This window comes from Protopterus annectens, chromosome 7.part0 (genome assembly GCF_019279795.1).
Source record: "Protopterus annectens isolate FY-2018-M chromosome 7.part0, PAN1.0, whole genome shotgun sequence".
Lineage (NCBI taxonomy): Eukaryota > Metazoa > Chordata > Ceratodontiformes > Protopteridae > Protopterus > Protopterus annectens.
The window spans coordinates 906546649-906571331 of NC_056739.1; the positions used below are offsets into that span (position 1 = coordinate 906546649).

The 24683-nt window shown below is 41.4% G+C and overlaps 1 protein-coding gene across 1 annotated transcript in view; it reads left to right on the forward strand.

Annotated features, from left to right (window-relative positions):
* CACNA1D (calcium voltage-gated channel subunit alpha1 D) overlaps positions 1 to 24683 on the forward strand; it is a 5051180-nt gene that overhangs the window by 3759574 nt on the left and 1266923 nt on the right. The window lies entirely within an intron of this gene.

The following is a 24683-nucleotide window of genomic DNA, read 5'->3' on the forward strand; positions in this document are numbered from 1 at the left end:
CTCTAAGCGTGCTTTGCTTCTGTATGTCAAACATTTAGTATTTCAATACCATTTTGGAAAGTAATTTAATATGTAAATGTTATATTGTGTGAGTTTATGGTTTTCCACCCTTTTCACTGGTATCCAGAGTTGTTCTAAAGATTCAGATGGACTCCTCAAAGATAGTGCTGGTGATTCTCTGTTGGTCAGACAACACCGGTTCTCCCTTCTTTTGAAAATTGGTAAAGTCAATGGCCACAGGCTTCTTCACAGGCTGTATTTACTAAAACAAGATAGGAGTTCTTTGATACACCCCAACCTGAAAGCAGTTCATTTACTGTCTTGATGATAGAGTTCTAATACCCTTTAGGTACCCTTTTTCTGAGGACATGCTAAAATACTGCTATCTTGAGATCATATGTGTGCATGTGGAAAAGATTTTCTAGCTCATTTCAGACTAACAACCAGGACTCTTTTAATGCCTGGATGCCTGTAGCTCTAGAATATTTATGTGACTCATCCTCTTGCCATTCTCACTGTTCTATCAAAATTAATGTTTGGCCATTTCTGTTTGTATGCCCTTGGATCCTTTTTTTTCTTGTCCTCACATTAAAAACTTTTTGAAAGGGAATTTTTATATCTGTCTGCTAGAAATCAAGTGGCTCCTCCTTGAGATCTTAACTTTTTAGCTCAAAAAGCTAATACTGCTTCCATTTGAACCAGCTCTTTAGGCTGATTTGAGGTTCTTGACTTGGAAAACTCATTGCTCTGACTTCTAAAAGAAGAAAATCTGAGGTACAAGCTCTTATGCTTAGTTAACCCTACAAGATTTTCCACAAGGACAGAGTTTCTTTGAGAAGCAGTCATTATTTTATGACTAAAGTAATTTCATTGTTTACCTTAGAATTTATTTACTGTAGCAGATCCACTTTATTAGCTCCACAACATTTTTATGTTCTGAAGTTAATAAAGTGAATTCTGCATTTTACAGATGTGTGGTAATTTGCAGCCTGCATTACTTTGAGTGGGTTCAATCCAGCTACTCCTTCTGGCTTTTGTGTTTATCAGCATTATTGACAAGTACCCTTCCTCCCTCCCTCCCTCCTGCTCCATCAGTTGTCCAAGCTGCTAATTGAAGCGGGGGTGTCTGGGCTGTAGTCGGGGCTTTATCTTTATACACCTCGGTTTGGTTATTCTTGTACAGTAGTCAAAATGTGGTATATTTTTTTCCAAAAGAAGTGTCCATAGCTTCTACTGCAAGGGTGTTTATGGGATGCTTACACCACCCATCCTTCATTTTTTCTGCTTGGGACTGGTTCCATCCAGTCTGATGTTAGAAGGTGGTTGGATCATGGACAAGGGGAGTTGTAGACTTAAGTCATCATCTCTACCTTCCAAGACCCAGTAGGACTAGATAATCACACTGAAGAGGAGGAATCAGAATCGTGGCCCAGGTATTATGTATTAGATGCTTATTTGGTTCTTGATGAGAGCTTGAGACTTGAATCATGAATTTCACTCTTTAAGTTCTCCAGATCATTTGGGTTTCTAATACCATGACGGGAATGGACCCCATTCCTGAGTCAAAGTACTATTAAAGTTCATGAAATTAGTATTGCTTCAATCTTTGATGTCAGCCAAATGTGCTCTGCCTGGATTGGTAGCATATCTAAATACAGTTGTAGATTATTTTTTGTAAGACCCGTTGCTCCTACTACTATTGGAACTGTCTGGGTATCTTTCTTGCACATTGCTTTCGTTTCTGCCTGCAAATCCTGATATTTTATAACTTCGTATCTCTCTGTACACAACACACTGTAGTCACATTTTCCATGATGCTTTGTGGCTCATGTTTCAGTGCAACAGTCTTGCCACATTATTATGGCTTTCAGTATACAGTCCTTCTGCCATTAGTATATCACAACTAGCAATGAGATGTGCGACTGTTTCCAATTCGCCTTTACAAAACCTACAATGTGAAGTCGTTCAATCTCGCCATTCATTCTTACACATGAGTAGGCCGCTTTCACAAGCTCGAGGTTTTAGAGTAGCTCGAGGCCAAGTCCCTATCCCATGATGCTCTCTACCTCACCCCAGATCTAGTTTGCTGCTGCAACAGAACGGAGGTTCAGAGTGGAGCTCGGGCCAGTATTACTATTTTCAAATTACTATTAGATAGTTAACTTAGATTCTTTACAAATATAAGTGTGTTTCTTGGCTAGTTAGCCTTAGCTTTTGTTTAGGCATTGTCCTTAGTCTCTTTTTGACTTATTTTTTGTCTTTATAGAGCGGCTGCTATTAGGCCTTTCTTTGGCCGTGTTTGAGTTTTCTTCCCTGTCCTGTTTGAAAAGTTTAAAAGTTTAATAGTTTTTGAAATTTAAGAGTTTAACTTGATAGTTATAGCTGTTATAGCTTTTTGCAGCCTGAGCATTTTTTCTTAGTGTGTGTGTGTTTGATAGTTTATTCAACTATTTAGATCGGTTTCTATTTGTCTAGAGTGGTGTTGTGTCTAGACAGTTTATATATACATAGATAACGCAGGTATATACTGTTTGTTTCATTGAATTATAGTGGATCTTAAAGAAAGAGAGAAACAAAAGTCTGGATTCACGAAATGCCCTATGTGTGGGCAGAAAATGTCAATTACAGATCTGTATGTCAATTATGTGTACTGTTTGGGGGCAGTCTGTCTCCAGGAGAACTGCTCCATTTGTCATTCTTTTAGCAGCAGGGGCTTGCTGGAACGCAGGAGAAAACTGGTAGACAGGGGTTTGCTAAAACCAGATTTCCAGGAATCTCTGGACAAGGCTGACCAGGCTTCAAAATCTTCGAAGGGATAGAAATGTTTGAAAGCTTCTTCGGAGCTGAAGTCTTCGGCTCCGAGACTTGCTTAGAAGGTGCGGTCACCGGTTCCGCAGTCCTCAGAACCGAGCTTGTTTGTCGGAGGCAGTCCCCGGTATTGGAGCTGGTCTCTGAAACTTTGAAATCACTATTTTACAGTTGTTGCTTTGTCGATCCCGTCAACTCATTCTTTGAGGAGCCTTTCCGATTTGGATATGGACCGAGTGGTGCAGAGGCTCCTTGAGAATCCAGCACTAGCCAAATTGTTGTCCGCTCTGGCCCAACCGGTTTCGGAGCCGTACACTGTCTTACTGTGTCTACTCCTCCTCTGAGCCGAGCTGGGCCTTTGGAGCTGGGGGAGGTGGAACTGATGATTGTGGAACCTTTGGCGCTGAGGCCTGCTCCAGTGCCATGGGCTCCATAGACTCAGACTACTTCGATGCCGTTCGAGGAGTCTCGGAGCCGACACTCTCCAGTCAGCTCCGGGGGGGGGAGACGAACTGATGGGTCGGTTCTGACCCTTCTGCTCAGAGCTTTGACACAGATGAGCTCGGCTCCTTCCTCTGGGTCAGAGCCCACTGTTTTGGCACTGGGGAGGATGCCATCTTCTTCGAAACTGGCTACTTTCTCGCATCGGAGCAGTGGAGCCTTCAATGCCATGAGGAGAGTTATGTCTTCCAAGACACCCACTTCATCGGGGCCTTCCACTTCATCCCTGAAAGTGCCGCCTTCTGCCTCTGCTTCACAGGTCCCTGTAAAACGTCGAGACTCAGAGCTTCAGGTAGCCCCATTGGGTGACCCATGTTCTACTGAGACCGCACCAGAAGCTCCCACTGATGAGGTTCCCAGGAAGAAGCTTTGCAAGAGGAGGCATTTAGACTCCCCACATGAGTCTGTCACATCAGACACTGACGGAGTAAAAAGGGTCCCTACTGTCCCCCTTGGAGGATATCTCCTTTGCTGATATCCTTGAAGTCCTGAAACAGAGGGGTGACTGGCAGTCCATTAGCCCTACTGATGGTGAGTCGGTGCTTCTGAAGGCTATTGGGTCTCAACCCTCCACCTCCTGGGTGACTCCACCCTTTGATGAACTAATGGAGTTGGTTGCTTGAAAGGAGTGGGAGTCTCCTGATACTGTGGAACCTGTCCCTCGGAGGCCCAACAAGTTTATTACATCACCAAATGACAAAATGTTTCTTACCAAGGGAGTGCCGGTTGATGCCATGGTGATAGCGGCGGCCACCTAGAAAGAGATGTCTGAAACCTTTTCTACTGTTCATCCTCCTAATAGAGATTCCAGGATTATGGACAGGTATGTGAAATGCATTTTTAGTTCAGCGACTTATGCTATGCTATCACTCAACTATTTGACACATTTTACCCATCTTCAAAGAGATCTCCTTAAAGAGCTTGGAGATATTACAGCTGAAGGCGTTCCTGATAAGGTGACATCCCAGCTCAATACCCTTAATTCCATAGTTAACTCGCCCATGTGGCTCATTTCTTATGCAGCTGATGCAGTGGCGTAACTACGTTAGGAGCGCCCTGAGGCAAACTTTTCCTAGGCGCTCCAACACCCCCCCCCCAAACCACAGCCGAAACACTGAAATCTGGAGACGCATATTTCAGCAAAAAAAAAAAAAAAAAACAAAAACACAACACACAATTATAAATCCAAAAAAAAAAAATAGAGGCTGCTGCTAGCAAACAACTTTATAATATGTCATCATTGTTTCACTCACCACAGCTCTCAACCTCTTACCAAACATATTCAGTGAATTCAGTTCTACATAGCCTCTCAACCTTTAGAAAAAAAACCTGATGCCAATAATAGGGAATACAGTCCCAAAGACAGGGGCTACATCAAATATATCCATCTTATACACTTAGAAAATTGCTTGTGCTTTCCATGCACTCTAAAGAATCTAAAGAATATGAAGTCTGATATTCAAATTTTTTATTTTTAATTTTTAATAACCAGGAAAGTCTGACTTACTAATGAAGTCATATATAAAATAAATGCACTGCGTAACGTTTTTGTCATAATGGTTGATAATCCCCTCCAACCACCTAAAATAGTCAGTGTACTTTCTTCCCCATATTGATCTCTGTCTGTCTGGTTCTGTTAACCAACCAGTCCTGTACCTGACAAATGTGACTATTTAAATAATTTTGAACAAAGAGTGTTAGAACTGTGCAATCCATCTAAAATGAAACTTGGAGAGTAAGGAGTGTTCACTACTACTTGATATGGCTTTTAAGTACTGTAAATGAAATTCAGAATACCTTTATTTTTATTCTGTTTGCTGGTCACACACATACACCTCTCACTCTGAAATCCCACACACACACACTCCTCTCACCTCCGAAATAAATTATAATTCACTGTTAAATCCCATCTTCCATCCTGTCTGTCCATCCGTCAGTCACTGCGTGTACGATGATGTCAACCGCACCCCCTGACTACACGCTGATGGTTCGAGTGGGGCAGCGGGTCCTGCAATAGCTCTTCGGAGACATTCCTGGATGCGCTTATGCTCCTTTGCGGAAGCCTTCAAGTCTTCCTTCGTTAATACCCCATTTGATGGCTTGTCCCATCTTCGGGCCTAAAGTCAAAGAGACCCTCACTAGGTGTGAACAGGATGGAAAGACTCTATCTGCCGTAGGAGTCTGTTTTTCCACCCTTACTAGACCTTGCCCCAAAGGGCAAAAGGGAGGAAAAATGTGGTTCTGGAAGTCCCAAGGAGCTTTTCAGAACACACGTAGTGTACCCCCCTCCAGGGGCAGAGGAGGGAGAAATAATGGAAGACGCCAGCCAGGCATCAGAGGGGGTCCACAAAACTAGGGCAACAGGGATCAGTTCTTTGGCAAGTACTACCAGCGCTCCTGAAAGGAGGCCCGACTGTCCTACTCTGGATGCGGTTGGGGGTCGCCTGTCTTTGTATCCAGATGCCTCACTAGAAATTACAAAAGATTCTTGCCTACAAAGCATTGTTACCCGAGGTTATGTCATTCTATTCTCAGAACCTCACCCTGTATAAAGGAAAATCCCAGACGTTCCACCCAGTCTCAGGGATCAAGCAACTATAGAAATTCAAAGGCTGCAGGAAAAGAGAGTCATCCAGCCAGTCCCAGCAGACCAAATAGGATCCGGAACCTACTCCAGATTCTTTTCAGTTCCAAAGAAAGCAGGGGACTGGAGGCCCATCTTGGACCTCAGCAGACTGAACACCTTTGTAAAGAAGGAGAAGTTTCGGATGGTCATGCTTCAATCGATTCTTCCGTTTCTAGGAACGGGCGATTGGATGTGCTCTATAGATCTCAAGGATGCGTACTATCCTATCAAAATGGCCAGACCATCCAGAGATCACTTGCGTTTCTGGCTGGGAGCCAGTCACTATCAGTTCCGAGTACTGCCCTTTGGTCTCACAGCAGCCCCCAGAGTGTTTACCAAATTCATGGCAGTGGTTACGGCTCACCTGAGGCATCCAGGATTCTGAGTGTTTCCATATCTGGACGACTGGCTCCTCACCGCCACCTCCAGGTATCAACTACTTCAGTCCAGGGATCACACTCTCAATCTGTGCTCTCATTTAGGAATAACTTTAAATTTCGACAAGTCTGCATTGTCACCATCGCAGCATATCTCCGTTATCGGAGCAGGCTTAAGACACCACCACCGCCATGGTAAAATTGCCACTGGACAGAATAGCTACTCTTCGACAACAGGTATCAGACATTCTGACGAGCAAAAAAGTACCAGCCTCTCAAGTGTTGAAACTACTAGGTACTATGGCAGCAGCACTCATAGCAGTTCATCTGGGGCGTATGCACATGAGAATACTTCAGTGGTTACTCTTCACCCAGTGGTCTTACCAACAACTTCCGATGTCATTCTTAATAATGATTACAGATTCATGCAGAAAGGATCTTCAGTAGTTCAGTAGTTGTTGACCAGCCATCATGTAACAGTAGGTCACCCATTTGTTCTTCCCCTGCCATCAGCCATGGTGACCACGAGCGCTTCTCTGATAGGGTAGGGGAGGGCTTTTTCAGGGAAAAACAGCCCAAGGCACCTGGTCAGAGACAGAGTCACAACTGCACATCAATGTTATGGAGATGAGAGCAGTACTTTTGGCGTTGCATTACTTCCAAGACTCTCTTCCTCTGGGAACGATTGCAATTCAGGCCGACAACATGTCAGTGGTCTGGTATATCAACAAGCAAGGGGGTACCAAGTCTTATCCCTTATGTTGAGAGGCCCTGACAGTCTGGCAGTGGGCTGTATCCACGGGGCGCTTTCTGATAGCGACGCACATCCTGGGGAAATCCAACGTGATCACAGACAAACTGAGCAGAGCCATTCTGATGCCACACAGGTGGTCCCTCAAAGATGACGTAGCGGAGATGATTTTCCGCAGATGGGGCCAGCCTTGCTGCGACTTGTTTGCATCCCCTATGAATGCCAAATGCAGAAGCTACTTTGCCCTGAATCCCCCACCAGAGGAAAACCCAAGGGATTCTCTCATACACGTTTGGCCCCTGGGACTTCTGTGTGCTTTTCCACCAATTCCCCTGATTCTGAAATTCTTGCAGAAAGCCAAAGCCCTGGGGAGGACTGTAATTCTAATAGCCCTGTATTGGCCTTGACAGATTTGGTTCCCTTTCCTTCAACTCTCCCAACTAGAGGAACCTTGGATTCTGGATCCAGTTCCAGATCTACTGACACATTTGTCAGGGGCTCTTCATCCTTCTCTTCATTCCCTCAGATTGACAGCTTGGCTACTCCAATTTCCAAAATAGCCAGGTCACACAGTTTTTCCTCAGAGCTACAGCATATCCTTGTATCCTCTCATAAAGCTTCCACCAGAAAGTTGCACGCCAGCAAATGGAAGCGATTTGCTTTCTGGGCTTCGCAAAATTATATTGACCCGTATTTCGCCCCAATTGCTAGCATTTTAGAGTTCTTGACTAAGCTTTTTAATGAAGGTGCTGCAGCTGCCACCATACGAGTTCAATTGGCTGCAATTTCAAATTTTCACCTCGGATTGGAAGATTCTAATCTTATGTCTCACAGATTATGTAGAGCCTTCTTAAAAGGTACCATACATCTTAGACCACCAGTTAGACAACCTTTTACTCCCTGGAATCTGAATTTTGTTCTATCAAGGATTATTCTTCCTCCATTTGAGCCTGCATCAGCCTGCCAACTAGAATTTCTGTCTTGGAAAACCATCTTCTTGGTGGCCATTGCATCAGCACATAGAGTGTCCGAACTTCAGGCCTTATCTATCAAACCCCCATATTTGATTTTTTACCCTGACAGAGTGTCGCTGAGGAGTAACCCTTCCTTCCTTCCAAAGGTATGTTCGGAGGCAAATGTGAACCAAACTATTGAACTCCCAACTTTCTTCAGTAACCATTCCAACAAGTTGGAGTATATTTTCCATAAACTTGATGTTCACATTTGGATAGAACAAAAGAATTTAGAAAATCAGAACAACTTTTTGTCTCTCATGCTGACACCAAGAAAGGGCTACCGGTATCAAAAGTTACTCTTTCCAAATGGTTGACTGATTGCATAAAATTCACATATTCCTCCTTGAATCAACCATTAGAACATAGCGTGAAAGCACATTCCACTAGGGTGTTTCTACTTCTTCAGTTTATATGGCTAGGCTGCCTTTGGACACGATATGTGCAGCTGCCACTTGGTCTAAGCCTCATACCGTCATTACAAAGTAGATAGGGCCTCCGGGGACAGGGCTTCCTTTGGTTCCACTGTCCTCAGGAATTTACTCTCGTGAGTCACCCAAGATGAATGGTGCTTGGGTCACTACCCATGTGTAAGAATGAATGGCGAGATTGAACAACTTCACATAAAGAAGTTATGTACTTATCAAAACATTCCATGTGAGATGTTCATCTCGATTTCATTCTTACATTCCCACCCACCTTCCCTCTCCAGGCTTCTCGAAGAACGAGTAAGAGTTTTTGTGGTCTGGTGGGTCTTGTTATAGGCTGGAGTAATGTTCATGTCTTTATTATGTTATACATGTTGGGATCAGCAAACTAGATCTGAGGTGAGGCAGATAGCATTATGGGATAGGGACTTGGCCTCGAGTTACTCTAAAGCCTCAAGCTTGTGAAAGCGGCCAACTCGGAGCTGAGGGATCAGCTCTGAACCCATGTGTAAGAATGAAGGCAAGATGAACAACTCACATGGAACATTATGGTAAGTGCATAACTTCTTTTTTGTCAGTTTCTCCCACATGTTCAATGGACTTTGTAAACTAGCGTGTACATAGCCCACTATCTTGGGCTGCCAGTATTAACTTTTCATCTCTTGGTTTGAATTCACCTCTCCTTAACCATTCCTGTGTTTGTTCCTGATCAACATGAGCTTCTTCCAGAAGTTTTCTATATTTGCAACTATATTTATGCATTTTCCAAATTTCTTGCCTTCTTATCCCGTCCTTCACCTTATATTCTTTCTTTTGTTTTTTGGCACATCCAGTTGCTGCCTGATTTTTATCTACTTCTGGTTTGATTTCCATTCCTGCTTGACACCTATATGCTTCTGCTAGATTAAGCAGAAAAGTCATCTTAGATTTATTCTCCTCATGTTTCAAAATTTTCACTACATTTGGGTCTTGTGAGGTCAGCAGATATGTGTGGAGTTCCACAATTGCAGATCTGTACATGTACTTATTTTCATGGAGGCCCATCCCTCCTTCGGAACAGGGAATATATAATCTTGGTATACAAATCATTTGGTGAGCATGAGGCATCCTTCTTGATTTCCTTTCTAATCTATCCAACACATTTTGGGGCCAGTCAGTCATTCCAAAACTGTAAGTTAGGACAGGAAGAGCAAATTAGTTTATAGCTTGGATTCATTTTATTCCTAGATGTCAACACTGTTTTCAGAATTAATTTAAGTCTTCTAAAGTATTCCTTACCAAGTTTTATTTGCATTTGTTCATGTTTTATTGTTGATCCTTCATCAATTCCCAAATATTTATACACTTCCTCCTGCTTAAATTATTTTATACCACATTCTTGTCCCAAACTGATGTTGTTTTCCGATGTTGCAGTTTTCCAGCTTTAAAGGTTGCTTTTGCACATTTATCAAGACCAAATGACATTCTTATATCATCTGAAAAAGTTTTAACAACCTGCAGTTGTGCTTTCAGTTCCTCATTTGATGAGCTATACAGTTTTAAATCATCAACAAAGAAAAGGTGAGAAGTCTTTACACTTTGTTGTTTACTTGGAGCCAAATTATAACCATGGCCTAAGCTATCAAGTAAACAAGTTAATGTGTTGAGGGCAAGACAAAATAGCAACGGTGACAGAGAGTCATGCTGGAATATCCTCCTTTGAATTTTTATTCCTGGAATAATAATTTGTCCTTTAGTAGTAGATCATAGTAGGGTGTATCTTATACATTTTTAAGCATTGTTTTATTCATGAATGTGAGATACTATCAAATGCTTTTTTGTAGTCAACCCATGCCATACTTAGATTCTTCCCCTTTTTACAGTTCTCCACTATGACTTTATTCAACAGCAAATGATCCTTTGTTCCATGAGACTTTCTTTTATTGCCCCTTTGTTCTACTGCCATAATTGAGTTTTCTTCTAAATGACTATAAACTCTGTCAGCATTAATTCCTGTGTATAGTTTACAGGTCGTCGGAAGGCAAGTCATTGGTCTGTAATTTTTAGGGTAGCTTGCAGGTTCACTCTTAAGTAGGAGCATTGTTTTTCCTGTTGTTAGCCAGGTTGGTGTCTGTTCGAGGTACGCATATAAATAGTTCTTACTCATGGGTTCGTGCAAAGATGTTAATACTTTTAACCAAACGTTAGGTACTGCATCTGGGCCTGAAGTTTTCTAATTAGAGCCTTCTCTTAACTTTGTTTCAGTCTCTCTGGCTGTTATTTCATCCCATTTCAAATCCTGCAACTTTAAACTTCTTATTCTTTCTTTTACTTCTTCTGTCCATTTAGCATCTTTGTTATATTCCACAGGATCTTCATAGATACTTCTCCAAAATGTATCTATTTCTTCTTTTTTTGGTGGTCTTTCATTTCCTTTTACCTTCTTTCCCAGTTCTTTATAAAACCTTTTTGGGTCATTAACAAATTGCTTATTTTATAGTTTTCCTTTATATTTATCTTCATATCTTCTAAGTTTTTCTGCCTGTGCCGAAATTTTTAGTTTGTTATTTGCGATAGTGCATGGTAAATCCCGGTCTGTCCTAATACTGTGCATTGCTTTTATCACATCTATCTTTCTTAGTATTTTTATGATCTATTTCCTCTTCTATAATCTTCTAACAGTGACACTTCTTGTCTTAATTGCTTTATAGTTTTCTCTGTTTGATATTTCCATGATGGTATTCGATTTCCCCCCTTCCTTTCCCTCACTACCCTGTGCTCTTGTGGTAGACCTTTTATCAGTTATTAATTTAGCTGCACAGTAATGTATCCTGTTTACTTATGTTATGTTACGTGGATCTCTATGGACAGTCCTAATTACATTGTTCATTTGTTTTATCAAACTTCTGACTTTTTGGGTTTTATTGATCTTCTGCAGTCTATTTCTTTCATCAATCTTAATATATCTATCTATGTCTAGTAAATCAAGCAACTCTTCTCTTAGCTAATTTTCTTTCAAACTTAGGCACATCCCTTGTTTTCCATTTCCTGCAGGCATTCTATAGAAAGTTCTGTAGCATCTTCTTGTAGCACCTTCTCTTCAGTTTCATCCTGTGCCATCCATTGCTCTGTCATATGGGAACTCACTGGCATGTCACTCCTCAACATTGACTTCATCAGAGTTCCCCAGTTTCTTGTTCCTTCCCTTGCTGTCTAGCTTCAAGTGAAAGTTTTTACTGGTTTCCTGTGCAAGGCTCCAAAATATCTTCATATGGCACCTGACCAACTGCTTCCTGTTCCACTGGTTTCCCCTTAATTTGGATATCCATTGCTTTATCCTGTTGTGGTGCTTTCTGAATTACATTTTCTACACTGAATCCTTCACTTCGCTGGTACTCCATAACCTCAATTTCTATCTCTTTAACTTCTCCATTACTAATCTCATTTTCTACTTTTCCTCTTTGTCTTCTTATTTTTTGTATTGTAAGGTTTTCCATATCTGGATTTCTTTGCCTGTATTTCTCTTCAAATATCTTTGGTGCTGCTGTTTTTGTATTGGTTAGTTTTGCTTTCTCCTTTGCATAAATATTACACCATATTAAATCTCTTTTTCTTTGCCATGTCCGTATTACTTCTTCAGATGTCTCCTGATCTTCCTGCTTCTCCTTACATTGGAGACTCACTCCATCATGCTGTTATGTAACCTGTGTTAGACCTTATACACCAAATCCTTCACTTCGCAGGCACTCCATAACTTCAGCTTCTAATTTTTTAACTTCTACTTTACTAATCTTCTTTTCTACATTCCATCTTTGTGATGTTATTTGTTTTTATTATGAAATTTTCCATATCCGGATGCCTTTGCTTATATTTCTCTTCGAATATTTTTGGGGCTGCCTTCTTTATATTGATTAATTTGCCTTTGTCCTTTCCATAAATACTGTACCATATCAAATCTCTTTTTCTTTTCCATGTCCATATTTCTTTTTTATACTTTTCAAATATCTCTAGGTTTTGTTATTTATATTTTTGCAGTTCCTCAGATGCTTCTTTTTCCAAACAGATAAAAGTTTCTTGCTCTATTTACTGTTTTTCACAAATCTCTTGTATTAATGAACACAAATTTTCATTTGAAGCTTCTGATGGTTTTTCCTGTGGAAGTATTTTTCTTTCCTCTAATTTCCTCTCTTAATCGTTTTGTGTATCTTGTGTCTGGAAATTCTGGGGGTTTTGCATAATAGTAACAATACATAATTTATTTCTTATCCTCAGTAGTCCATTTCATCTTCTTTATGGCTCTTCTTTGACCTATCAATTTTTGTGATTTTTGTGGACTGCTGCTTCCTTCTACAACATCCTTCTTCTGTGCCTGGTCTGGCCCCATTGTAGGAATGTTTCTGTATTTTGAGGAGTCTACACTGTCATCTTTTCCAGTCCTGGCACCAGTGTGCCTACCAGGATTGGGCATTTTTTTATCCTGGGTGTTGTGTACCCAGCTGTCTTTTTTAATTTTAACCTACTTCTGTCCGTGATATATGTTATATGAATACAGTCTATATATTAGTGTTGTCTTTGTGAGATTTTGTGAAAAACAGGGTTTACCATTGATGAAGGTACTCACCAAGACTTGAGGATGAATTCAGTTTCAGCAATAATACTCTCCTTTACTTGCTGACTTATCATCTCTCCATTTGGACCCTACCTGAATGAACTTTGATGTAATGTAAGCATTGGGCCTCATGCAGGCCACTGGCTCTTGTGTGCCATCTTTGGTATATGCACAGATTCTCATAAGCCTTGGTCTGCCCAAAACCTGGCATATGCTTGATTAAAGATTTCACCTTTTTCTCATCCTCCCATCCATTGGCTCTGTTTTGGGAATTCCTTGTAACTCATGAAGTCTGATTTGTTTGGGCTGTGTTTCTCCTTATGTGGGAACCCTCCAGGGTAAAGAGACCTTGGACTGCTAGTCATCCTTCCCTTGTAACCAGTCTGTAAGGATGCTGTCTTGGAAGTTTGAAGGTACTCTCATTTTGCTACTTTGACATCCAAGAAGGCCAGTGCTCATTATAAGTTCCATGTTCACTGGAATAACTTAGGGATTATGGTCACAGGGGCTGCAGTCTTTTGCTTATCTATCTGTTGTCTGAAAAGGAGTCAAGAACCTTGAACAGCTGCAGCAAGACCCTGTACGTCTTTCTGTTACTGGTGTTTAGGACCTTCTAGTAGGTGCCCTTTTAGTACAGGTTCCACTTATTCCTGGTAGCGTCAGTGCTGAGAAGGCTTAGGGAGCTCCCACAGTGTGGCCTTAATGTAGTCCTTATCTAGACTTTTTTGAAGGATGCGTAGGTGGGCTCTTGATAGCCCTCTATAACATGGATTATATGGATGATTTTGTGGGCTGCAGGTTTGAGAGAGTGCCTGCACATAATGGTGTGGCTGAGGTCATGCTTCCTCTGGAGCTTTCTTACCTGCTGTATTCTGGATACTGTTTTCAGTGACAGAAGATTTCTTTGGTTAGCCATTGAAAGCTAAAGTGGGAGATCTCCTCAACAGGAAGTAGATATCTTCCTCAGCAAAGGGGCTGCCCTGTTTTCATCCCCTGTCCTTCATTCAGAAAGAAAATAAGGTCTTATCATCATCTTAAGAGCAAGGTCAAGCATCCAGTGGTAGCCCATCCTCTGTGCCATTTGTAAATTGCTAAGAGTTGTCTCCCCTGCCCCCCTTAATGCAGCCCGAGTGCTAAGCTTTACTGGTCTTGTGAGAGTAGCTCTTCTGTTTCCCACAGTGGGCAAGCCATCCTTTTGGAGTCAGCAAATTGGGTTTGGCTACTCTTGGTCACCTCCTCTGTTTTCTGGTCCTTTTCCTGTCTTATCACTTGATCTAAAGTCTTTTCCATCCATTCCTCAACTGATGGGACTTGAATCTGACAGGTCCAACTTTGACCCCTTTTTCAAACTTCAGTAGCAGCTCAGGTTCCTTCCCTTACCCATAATCCTCTTCTTTCCCCAACATTACCTCAGATCTGTTTTGCCACTCACAGAGTTAGGATGTGATATATGTTTCAGGCTAGTGAAATTTTTTATATTTAAACTATTTCAATACTTTTTGTAATACTTAGTCTGTTTCCTGTGGTAGTCAGTCTCTTTTTTCCTTTGATAGTTCATAGGTTCATAGGTAGGTACTAGGCTATTTGCCCTAGGGCCTATATAAGCCTAGCCAAAGGTACCCTGGCTTTCGCCACCCAAGAAAATTCTTTTCCTGTGCCACTGTCGAGCAGAGCCCCAGAAGTGATCCACGGGGTGAATTTCCTATCTCCCATCCAATCATCAAGATTTTTCTTGAACAGTGCTAATGAGGAGCTTTGTTTAATATAGATAGGTAGTTTGTTCCAGAGTATGGGAAGTCTCTGGGACAGGAATCTATCCCTCCAGCATGTTCTGTTTATTGTGGTGATGAGGTTTAGGTCCCTAGAGCGTGTAACTCGTAGGGATTGGGATTTCTTTAAGTGGAGCATGTCTAAAAGCTCTGGATTTGACATAGCTTTGTGTGTTAGGCAGAGATCGCCTCTGAGTAGGCGATATGCAATGGAGTAAAGCTGCAGTTTTTTGAGACGGTCTGCATAGGGCATCTCTTTGAAGCCGGTAATCCTCTTTGTGAGGTATTTCTGTGGCCTTTCCAGTTGTTGTAGATGTCTTGTGAGGTACATACCAAAAGGGGCATCGTACTCTATAATGGGTCTAATGAGTGACGAGTAGAGGGGAACAATGACCTCTTTTTTTCCTGGATGAGAAACCTTTTGTGATGAGGTGTGCCACATAGAAGGATTTCCTGACTACTGTGGCAATGTGATTATCAAAGGAGAGACTACTGTCCACCTGTGTCCCAAGATCTCTTATCACACTTTCAGTGTTAAGTAGACTACCACCTATGTGGTAGTTCATGGGTACTGAGTTTTTACCAAAAGGAATGACAATGCACTTTTTGGCATTGAGCTTGAGGCCGTGGCTTTGACACCAGGCATCTGTCTCAGCAAGGCCCTTTTGTAGGATGTCCACATCTTTTGGAGTTTTGATTATGGCTCCTAGTTTGCAGTCATCTGCGAACTTCGTTAGCCAAAGACCTTCTGTGTTGGCCTGTACTTCAGAGAAGTAGATACCAAACAGGGGAGGACCCAGGACTGAACCCTGTGGTACTCCACTTGTCACTGGTCTGAAGCTGGATTTGGAGTCTGCGACTTTCACAGTGTGGGTTCTGTCAGTGAGCCAGTTGGCAACCCATCTTGTGACATAGGGATTTATACCTAGTTTAGTGAGTTTATCTATAATTCCAGAGTGGGGGATGGTGTCAAAAGCCTTGGCGAGATCTAGATAGGCTGTGAACCACCTTACCTTCATCTTCGGCTTTGGTGACTGCTTCAAAGAAGTCTATCAGATTTAGGAGACATGATCTGCCTTTTACAAACCTGAACTGGGTGGGGTCCTGAGTTTGGAGATTACCAATGTCATTGTTTATAAGTTCCATGATGATACGCTCCATAGCCTTGCAGACCAGGCCCGTTAGGCTAATGAGGTGGTAGTTTCCGTGGTCTGTGGTGGCTCCCCCTTTGTGGAGTGGGATAACTGTCGCTGTGCACCATTCAGTGGGCACATATCCTGAGGTGAGGCTGTGATTGAACATGGTACTTAGGTGGGGTGCCAGTTCGTTCTGTAGTTCATGTAGAACACAGCCTGGGATGTCGTCAGGCTTTGGATAGTATGGTTTTTACCTGTGCAGCCGTGATTACAGAAACTGTACATTCTTCCGGTATAGAGATGGGCTCTTTAGTGGGTAAGAGGGGGGTAAAGTTAGCACTGAACCTATCTGCCAGGATGTTGGCAATATCAGTTGGGTCTGTATATTTATTGCCATTGTGCTGTAACACAGAGCAGATCTGAGTGTTGCCGTTGAGATTCTTGACATAGCTATAGAATGCTTTGTGGTTGTCTTTAGAATCAGTGGCGATTTTGTTTTCATAACTAGCTTTGGAGGATTTTATCAGGGATCGCAGCTTCTTACTGAGGCTGACCAGGGAGCTCCTCCACTCGTGGATTTTACTGTCTTTTGCAAGAGTTTCTTCCTTCTGTTGTAGAGTTTGTTTATGGCAGGGGACCACCAGATTTTCTTCCTTTTTTTGGAGGGTAGCGTCTTGGTTCTGTTTGGGATAGCACGATCCATGCACTCATGTAAGTGCTTATAAAATGCAATTGTGTAGGATTCAGTAGTCGTAACTGTATTGTCCATCTGCATGGGTGTCATGAAGTTCACCACTTCTGTCTTAAGAAGCATGAAGTTGGCTTTGGAGAAATATTTTACCATGGTTTCCTTAATGGGGGGTGAAGGCAGAATGTGGGATATCTAGGGTAATTAGTTTATGGTCGGATCAGACTTCAGGTGTGGAACTCCGGTCACTCATATTGGTAATAACTACATCTAGGATATTGTTGCCGCTCGTGGGGGTGTAGATAAGTTGATCCAGGGCATTGGAGTTTATAAATTTCAGAAAGCGTTGAGTGAAGGAGTTGGTACATAAGTAGTTTTCCCAGTTAATGGTGGGGTAGTTGAAATCGCCCATTATTAGGGTGCTTGGTTGAACCCTAATATTTTCCAGTACATCAAGAAAAGGAGTGGGAATCCTGGGGCATGGTGAGTGATCTGTAGCAAGCTACAATTTGGATTGCAGTTTTGCCCAGAGTTAGTTACACTTGGATAACCTCGGCTGCATTATGCTGAGCAACTAGCCTGGAGGTGTGGATATCCTTAATGAATATGGATACACCTCTGCCTTTGGTGTTCCGGTCCAGGTTACATGGCCGAAAAGTGTGGTATGAGTTATAGCTTGGTATTGCAGGGATGCTCTTTGGAGCCTTGAACCAGGTCTCAGTCACTGCACAGATATCGATGTTCTCCATTTTAAGGAGTGCCTTGAGTGAGTGCATTTTGAGATTTAGACTTCTAGCATTGAGTAGCATCACTCTCAGTTTTTGCTTGCCTATTCCTGTTACGGTGGTGAATTTGTCATTTGAACCTTGCCTAAAAAAAGGCACTATAAGGGCGGCAAGAACCTTAGCCAGTATCTGGAATCCCAGGGGTGGCAGGGGCAGGCCATTTCTGGCAAAACATTGTGGTCTTTCGACCATGTCATCCCAGGCAGACAGACACTGGATCCCTTTAGAATGGCACCAGAAGCTTAGCCAATTGTTGAAGTCAGTCATTTTGTCCTTGTACTGCGGCATCTTTCTGGGTGGCAGAATGCTACTCAGGGCTAGGGTCATACCTGCCTGGGCTACAAGATCGAAGAGCTCTTCCATGTCTCTCTTCATGTTGTCCAGGGAGGTACGTCTCAGGTTGTTCACACCAACATGGACAATGACAGAGTCATATTTGTACTTGTTGTGGAGTGACCTCAGTGCTTGGGTTATGTGGCGGATCCTGGCACCCGACAGGCAGCTGACAGTAACCTTCTCCTTGTTTAGCCTGGTGAGTGGGACATCAGTGTGCCTGACTATAGAGTCACCTATGACTAGTGTGTTGGGTATGTTGTTTTGCCTTATTGGCTGTGGTTGAGTGGCACACTGAGTCTGCGGGCTATGTGTCATTTGGGTTGTGTTGTGGGTGGAGGTTGCTTGCATTTCTGCTTTGGAGGTCTCTGTTGCTTGAGCAGATTATTACTGAGAGCATCCGCAAATGTTTTTGTGTTTCTATGTGTGGATTTTGGTGGTGTAGATTTAGTGAGACTATGTGATGAGTGTGGTGTGGTGCAAGCGTTTACCTTCTCCTCTTGATTGTCAAGTTTAGTCTTGATTGGAGAGAGCTTTACCTCCAGTTTGGCTAGATAAGTGCATCTCTCACAGGTTGTAGTGTTGGGTGGTAGGAGGAGAGGGTTGTCTGTGTACATGAGGCAATTTCTACATTGCCCCAAGATGCCCAGATTCATCAGATAGATAGGAGAGAACACTGGGAGCTGATCCTTGGACATGCCTGAATAAAAAAACTATTTTCCTCTAGATAAGTGATGAAAGTGAGTACAAGAGCTGTTTTTCTCTAAGCAAGTGAGGAAAGTAAGTACCAAAACTGTTTTCCTCTAGGTAATGAGGAAGGTTGAGTTCTGAACAAGTGCTGATCACAAATAAGCAAATTCAAGTGCTAAAAGTAAGAATCTGTATCTGGACTAAACTAGTTACAGGAAAGGGGGGAAACAGGTGCAAATGTGGGCTTTTAAATCAGAAAGTTGAGAGAGATAGGAAAACTGCCCAAACGGCCAGTAACTACAATTTCTGGGCCAGAACCACTCCTTATGTGGTAGATAGGTTACTTAGTGCTTACCACTCCCACTGATAAGCTAGAAGGCTTTACTCCAACACAGAAAGCTTGTTTAAGAAAAAAATGTTGAGGGGGTAAGTCTCAAACTTCCCAAAAACAGAGGACAGTCCAACAAGTCTGAATGATTCTTCAAGATGCCTTATGACCCCCCCCCTCCCACCCTGGTTCCTTTTCCCTCCAGAAAGTCTGAGTAAGCATCTTTCTCTTTGTCAACAGATAGTTGCAGACAAATGGGTTCTAAAAATCATTCATCAATGTTAACAGATGACAGTAGGAAATTCCTGCTTTCCAGAAGGTCATCTTTCATCCTCCAGATCAGACTGTCTTATTTCTACCAGTTCTTTAAAACATGTTGTACCAAGAAGTGATGCAATCAGTTCCTCTTTCTCAGGTGAGAAAGGATTTTTATTCAAGAATGTTCCTAGTGTAAAGAAAGAAAGAAAGAAAATGCTTGGAGACCAGTTCTGGATGTTCCTTTCCTAAAACTGTTTGTGATAGTGCCCAAATTCAAAGTGATGTTGCTTCATAATCTGTTACCTCTTTTTCCTCTTCCAAGTTTCCTTGCAACAATAGACTTAAAAGAAGCTTATCATCACATCCCTATTCATCCAGATTCAGACATTGTTAAGGTTTTTGTGTGTCCGGATCACATTATCAATTCTATGTCTTACCTGAGCGTTCATAAAGTGTCTAGCTCCAGTTATAGCCCATTGCAAGCTACAGGGATATTTACATTTTTCCTTATTAAGATGGCTTGTTAATCTTTGCAGAGTTTTTTCAAAGTGTCAGCAATCTCACACACATACACACACTCTTGCTCTCTCTCTCTCTCTCTTTAGAGTGAGAGATCTCTTTCATAAGCTGGGATTCCAAGACAACATTCAAAATTATTTCTTGACTCCTTCACACAAGATTTCCTTCCTGAGATGTCAACTAGACACCTCAGTTCAAAGAGCTTTTCTTATCTTGATTTGTTTCTATGGTTTACCACTTGGATTTCAGAAACTGCAAAGGAATACCTCAGGAGTTTGGATCTTATGGCATGTATAATTCTCATGATATCTCCGACAAGACTCCACATGAGAAAGATGCAGTGTTATCTGAAAACACTTTGGTCCCAGCACCAACACCCTTTAACTTTACAAATCCTAGTGCTGGGTAATCAGAAGATGGGGACAGAAATCCTTAAGTCCAGGTCTCCCTTTCTCCCTCACTACAAAGTAGTAAGTCACCACAGATGTCTCAGACTTTGCTTGGGGGAGCAGTTTCAGGAGGGACAAAGGTGTATGGGGTGTGGGATACCAAGGACACGTGCAAGCACATAAATGTCAAGGGGATGCTTACCCTTATCAAGGTACTCAACTATCTGAACTATCTGTTGTCCCTGGGACCTCTTCAAGTGATTACAGACAATGCTACAGTAATGTGGCACATCAGCAAATAAGACGGAATCAGTTTGTACCCCTGTGCAGACTAGCCATATTATCTTGGTAATAGCATCACAGCATAATTTCCCTCTACCTGCATCCTACATTCTGTCAGAGCAAAATTGTATGGTAGACAGGCTGAACAGGACCAGGGCAGACCCTCATGAATGGAAACTAGATCAGGGGTTTTTCCGTCTATGAGAGTTAGACCTTTTTGCTTCCTCTCTGAACTATCAACTGGCAAGATTCTAGTCCAAGACTCCATGCAAGAAGGTCTGGAAGGCAGATAGCTTTTCTTTTCCTTGGACATTAATGTCCCTGTATGCTTTTTCACCCTTTCCACTAATATCCAGATTACTTCTGAATCCCCCACGGTCATGGTGATGACTCTCTTTTGGCCCTGGCAACTGTGGTTTTCCCTTCTTTTTGAAGTGGCAAGGGGGAATTACCACAAACTTCCTCACAGAGTGAATGTACTCACACAAGAGCAGTGGTGTTTGATATACACCAACATCAACCAACTTTATTTGACTACCTGGATTATAGGGTCTTAATTCCTTTTAGGCATCTGTTTAGTGAGGACATATAGCAGGTACTAATGGAGGCAGGAAAGCCTGCTACTAGAAAAATCATATATTAGCAAAGGGTAAAGGTTTTCCAGTTGATGACAGCAACATAACCAGCACCCATTTAGGACTAGATGTTCTCTAGCTATACAATATTTGTGTGAGTTATGATTTTCTGGCCTTTCTTATTCCTCTGTCAAGGTTCATTTATCAGCCATATCAGCATGCCTGCCCATGGATCCTTCTCTTTCAATGCAGTCTAGTATTGAAATGTTCTTGAAAGGGGTTTTTCATGAGAAGCCTTCAAGAAAAAATGGTGTCCCCCTCCTTTGGATCTTAATTTTGTGTTAGAGGGACCAGCACTTGCTCCATCTGAACCAGGTAACCTGGCTGACTTGAGGTTCTTAACATGGAAAACCATTTTACTGATTCCTGTGACATCTGTAAGAAGGGTATCTGAGATGCAAGCTGTTATGGTGAGTCAGCTCTATGTTATTTCCCATAGGGACAGGGGTTCTTTGAGAACTAATCCTTCTTTTATGCCTAAAGTGGTATCCAAGTTTACTTTAAGCCAACTATCCAGCTCCCCATTTTCTTTCCTGAACCTAAAAATGAGGGAAAATGTATACTGCAGTCCTTGGATGTCCACAGACAACTCAGGTACTGTCTTGACTCAGCTTATTCTTTCAGATCTTTGGATCAGTTGTTTATGTCATGTGAAGGTAAGAAGGGACAACCTGTGTTAAAACAGACTATTTCCAAATTGTTATCTAAGGCTATTGCCTTTTGGTATACTCACCATAATAAACCTATTCCAGGCAGGGTCCAGGCCCACTGTGCCAGGGCTTTAGTCTGCATCTATGGCTTTTGGAAAGGATTGGATTCTAGAAGTACCACAGAAGCTGCTACTTGGTCCCCTATACATACTTTTACAGATCAGGCTTTGCAAGTACCATTCTCCAGTGGCTCCTGGACTGTTTTCCTTCCACATCCCAGATGTAATTAGCCAGGGTAGTCTACCTAAATAACTAAGACTACTGCAGCAGTGATCAGTATGCTGGATGTAGTACAGTTGTTTATGTAACCTTAGTATAACAGTAGATATTCGATTGATCACTGCTGCATTAGCCACTCCCTCTTTCCATCCTCCTTGTTTTTTGGTGTGCTTTTTATGTCTTATTGTTCCTAGTTTGGCCCTTTCAGGGTTCAGCCTCCCTCTCTGTTGACAGGAAAACTCTGAAGGGCTTCATACTCACACTTGTCTTTTAGTCAACTAAGCTTGAATGGCCTGACAGTTTGGATGCGTTGAAGGTGCCCTGAAGTTTTGGAAGCTGGCCGGCTTTTAGATCCTTGGCAGGATGTAACCCATTTAGTTAGAGCTACTGCAGTAGTTATTATTTATTTATCCACTGTTATGGTAAGTTTACTTATATGACCATACTTTTTATCTTCTTCCATGAAATGTTAGGCATCAAGCACTTCTCTAATGGAAGCTTAGTTTTGTACATTTTCATACCATGTCTTTTTCACGTAGACTCATAGATATTCCAAGGCCAATGAGCCTTATGCCCATTTACCCTTAGGCTTCACCTCCTCTGTCTAGGAAGACCATGCTAGTTAATTATGGAGTAAATTTATGGACACCCATCTTGTCATCCAGATTATGTTTAAAGGAAGGTAGAGAGTTGCACAGCTTGACATGCAGGGGAAGTTTATTACAGAGGTTTAGGAGGTTCTAGGTTAGAAACCTATCCTTCCACCATGTTTTATTGATTTTAATGAAGATTTAGGTATTTGGTTCTAGTATTCCCAGAGATAAAGGTGGTCTAGGACAACCCGTTCTCTAAAGGCACAGTAAGACAGAAATTATTCTCTCAAAAATCTGTAAGACACTGAATAAAGGGATAGAGCCTTCCAGACTCTTTTGATAGCGCAGGGACATTAGACCTGTGATATTTTTGGTTAGGACCTTTTGAGGTCTTTCTAATTGTTTAATATGCTTGCTGGGATACATCCTGAAGGGCCATTTTACTTGAGTATTGACTGATTCAGGGCTGAGTGTAATGGAGTGATTATATGTTTAGACACTGATAATATTTGCTTTGTACTTAGCTGTGCTAAATAAATAAATTCAGTAGCATTTCGGGAAACTCTGCTTTTAACATTTGCAGTGGTCTGCAGTTCAGTTCCTGGGTTATCTTTAGCCAGTTAAAAAAACAGTAAATAAAATGATGAAAAATCATTGAACTGAAAAATCCTTCTACATATAAGCAGCGTCAGGCAGTGGGTAGTGCAGGATTTACTCAGAAAAGCAAAGTTAGTGTGAGTAGATAGCTGTTAATAGGAAGGTCCTGCTTTATTTATTACTCATCATTGCTTATTGCTGTTAACATTTTAAAGAATGTATTTTAACAGATGCGTTATTATAGAGAACTGTCTTTGGTTTCCTAGTACTGCCTCAAATTGAAGTTTGATGTACTGCCTGAGCTGATGTAAAATACACTAATGTTTTGTATTGCAAGAGTTTTTTCCTTTTTTATCCACACATTGTGTGTATTTTTGGTTTAGGCAGTTTTGATTTTAACTAGTTAATGGGACTGACTAGTTTAAATGTTTTTTGTTCAACAGTTTTGCCTGGCCTGTTCTAATACAAAATGTTTCTGGTTAAACTTTTGTGTAATAATAATTATGTAACGTGTTGTAAGTGACTGTGTGTGTGTCTACATGTGTGTAATATCTATCTTTCTATGTATATATATATATATATATATATATATATATATATATAGGTTTACTTTGTTTATTTGAATCTCATTTCACTGAATTTCATTTCACCCCGGCCAAGTTGCTGAAAACACAAATTACTGAAAACTCATTTCACTGAATCTCATTTCACTGAACTACAGTTAGTATATATGGCACCGTGTAGACTATTGTAAGGGAAGTAAAAGGTATATGGCCTTTTCCCCACTGTAGTGAGATCCTTGAGTTAGTGTATATAGTTATGGGGGGTGTAGCCCCCACCTTGTTTGTTTTATATTTTATTTTACCAAAAACTTCAGTATAATACTTTTTTAACCATAGATATGCATAGTTGCAACACCAATGACTAACCCTCCTCAAAAGGCAATATGTACTCAAACAAAGTGAGGAGGGGATGTGCCCCCCCTAACTATATACTAACCCAAGTATCGCACTACAGAGGGGAGAAGGGCATATACCTTTTACTTGCCTTACAGTACTCCACACAGTGCCATATATACTAACTGCAGTTCAGTGAAATGAGATTCAGTGAAATGATTTTTCAGTAATTTGAGTTTTCAGCGAAGTGGTCGGCATGAAATGAGATTCAACGAAAGAAAGTAGATCCATATATATATATATATATATATATATATATATACACACACACACACACACACACACACACACACACACACACACACACACACACACACACACACACACAGCTAATATGTGTTGGGAACTAACAGTATTTAGATATTTTTCTGCTAATAATGACTTTTATAGTTAGTAATAAATTAACAGACTGCTGTAATTAGTGTTAACATTTTATTTATTTACTGTGGTGTTCTTAATTTTAAAGCCTGTTACAAAGCCAACAGAACCCCCAACAGGGGAGACAGGGGTAAGATTACCACATTAACCTCATTGGTTTCAACTTTAATTGCATTTGTCTTCCTTCAGCTAAGCTTTTGTATTTTTTCTGGTGTTTTGTATTTTTTTTTTTCATAATTGTATTTACTTAATGCATATATTTGCCTTTTTTCTGGCTGGCATTTAAGTGGTTAGAGTGAACCGAGACCTTAATGCTTGAAAAAGTG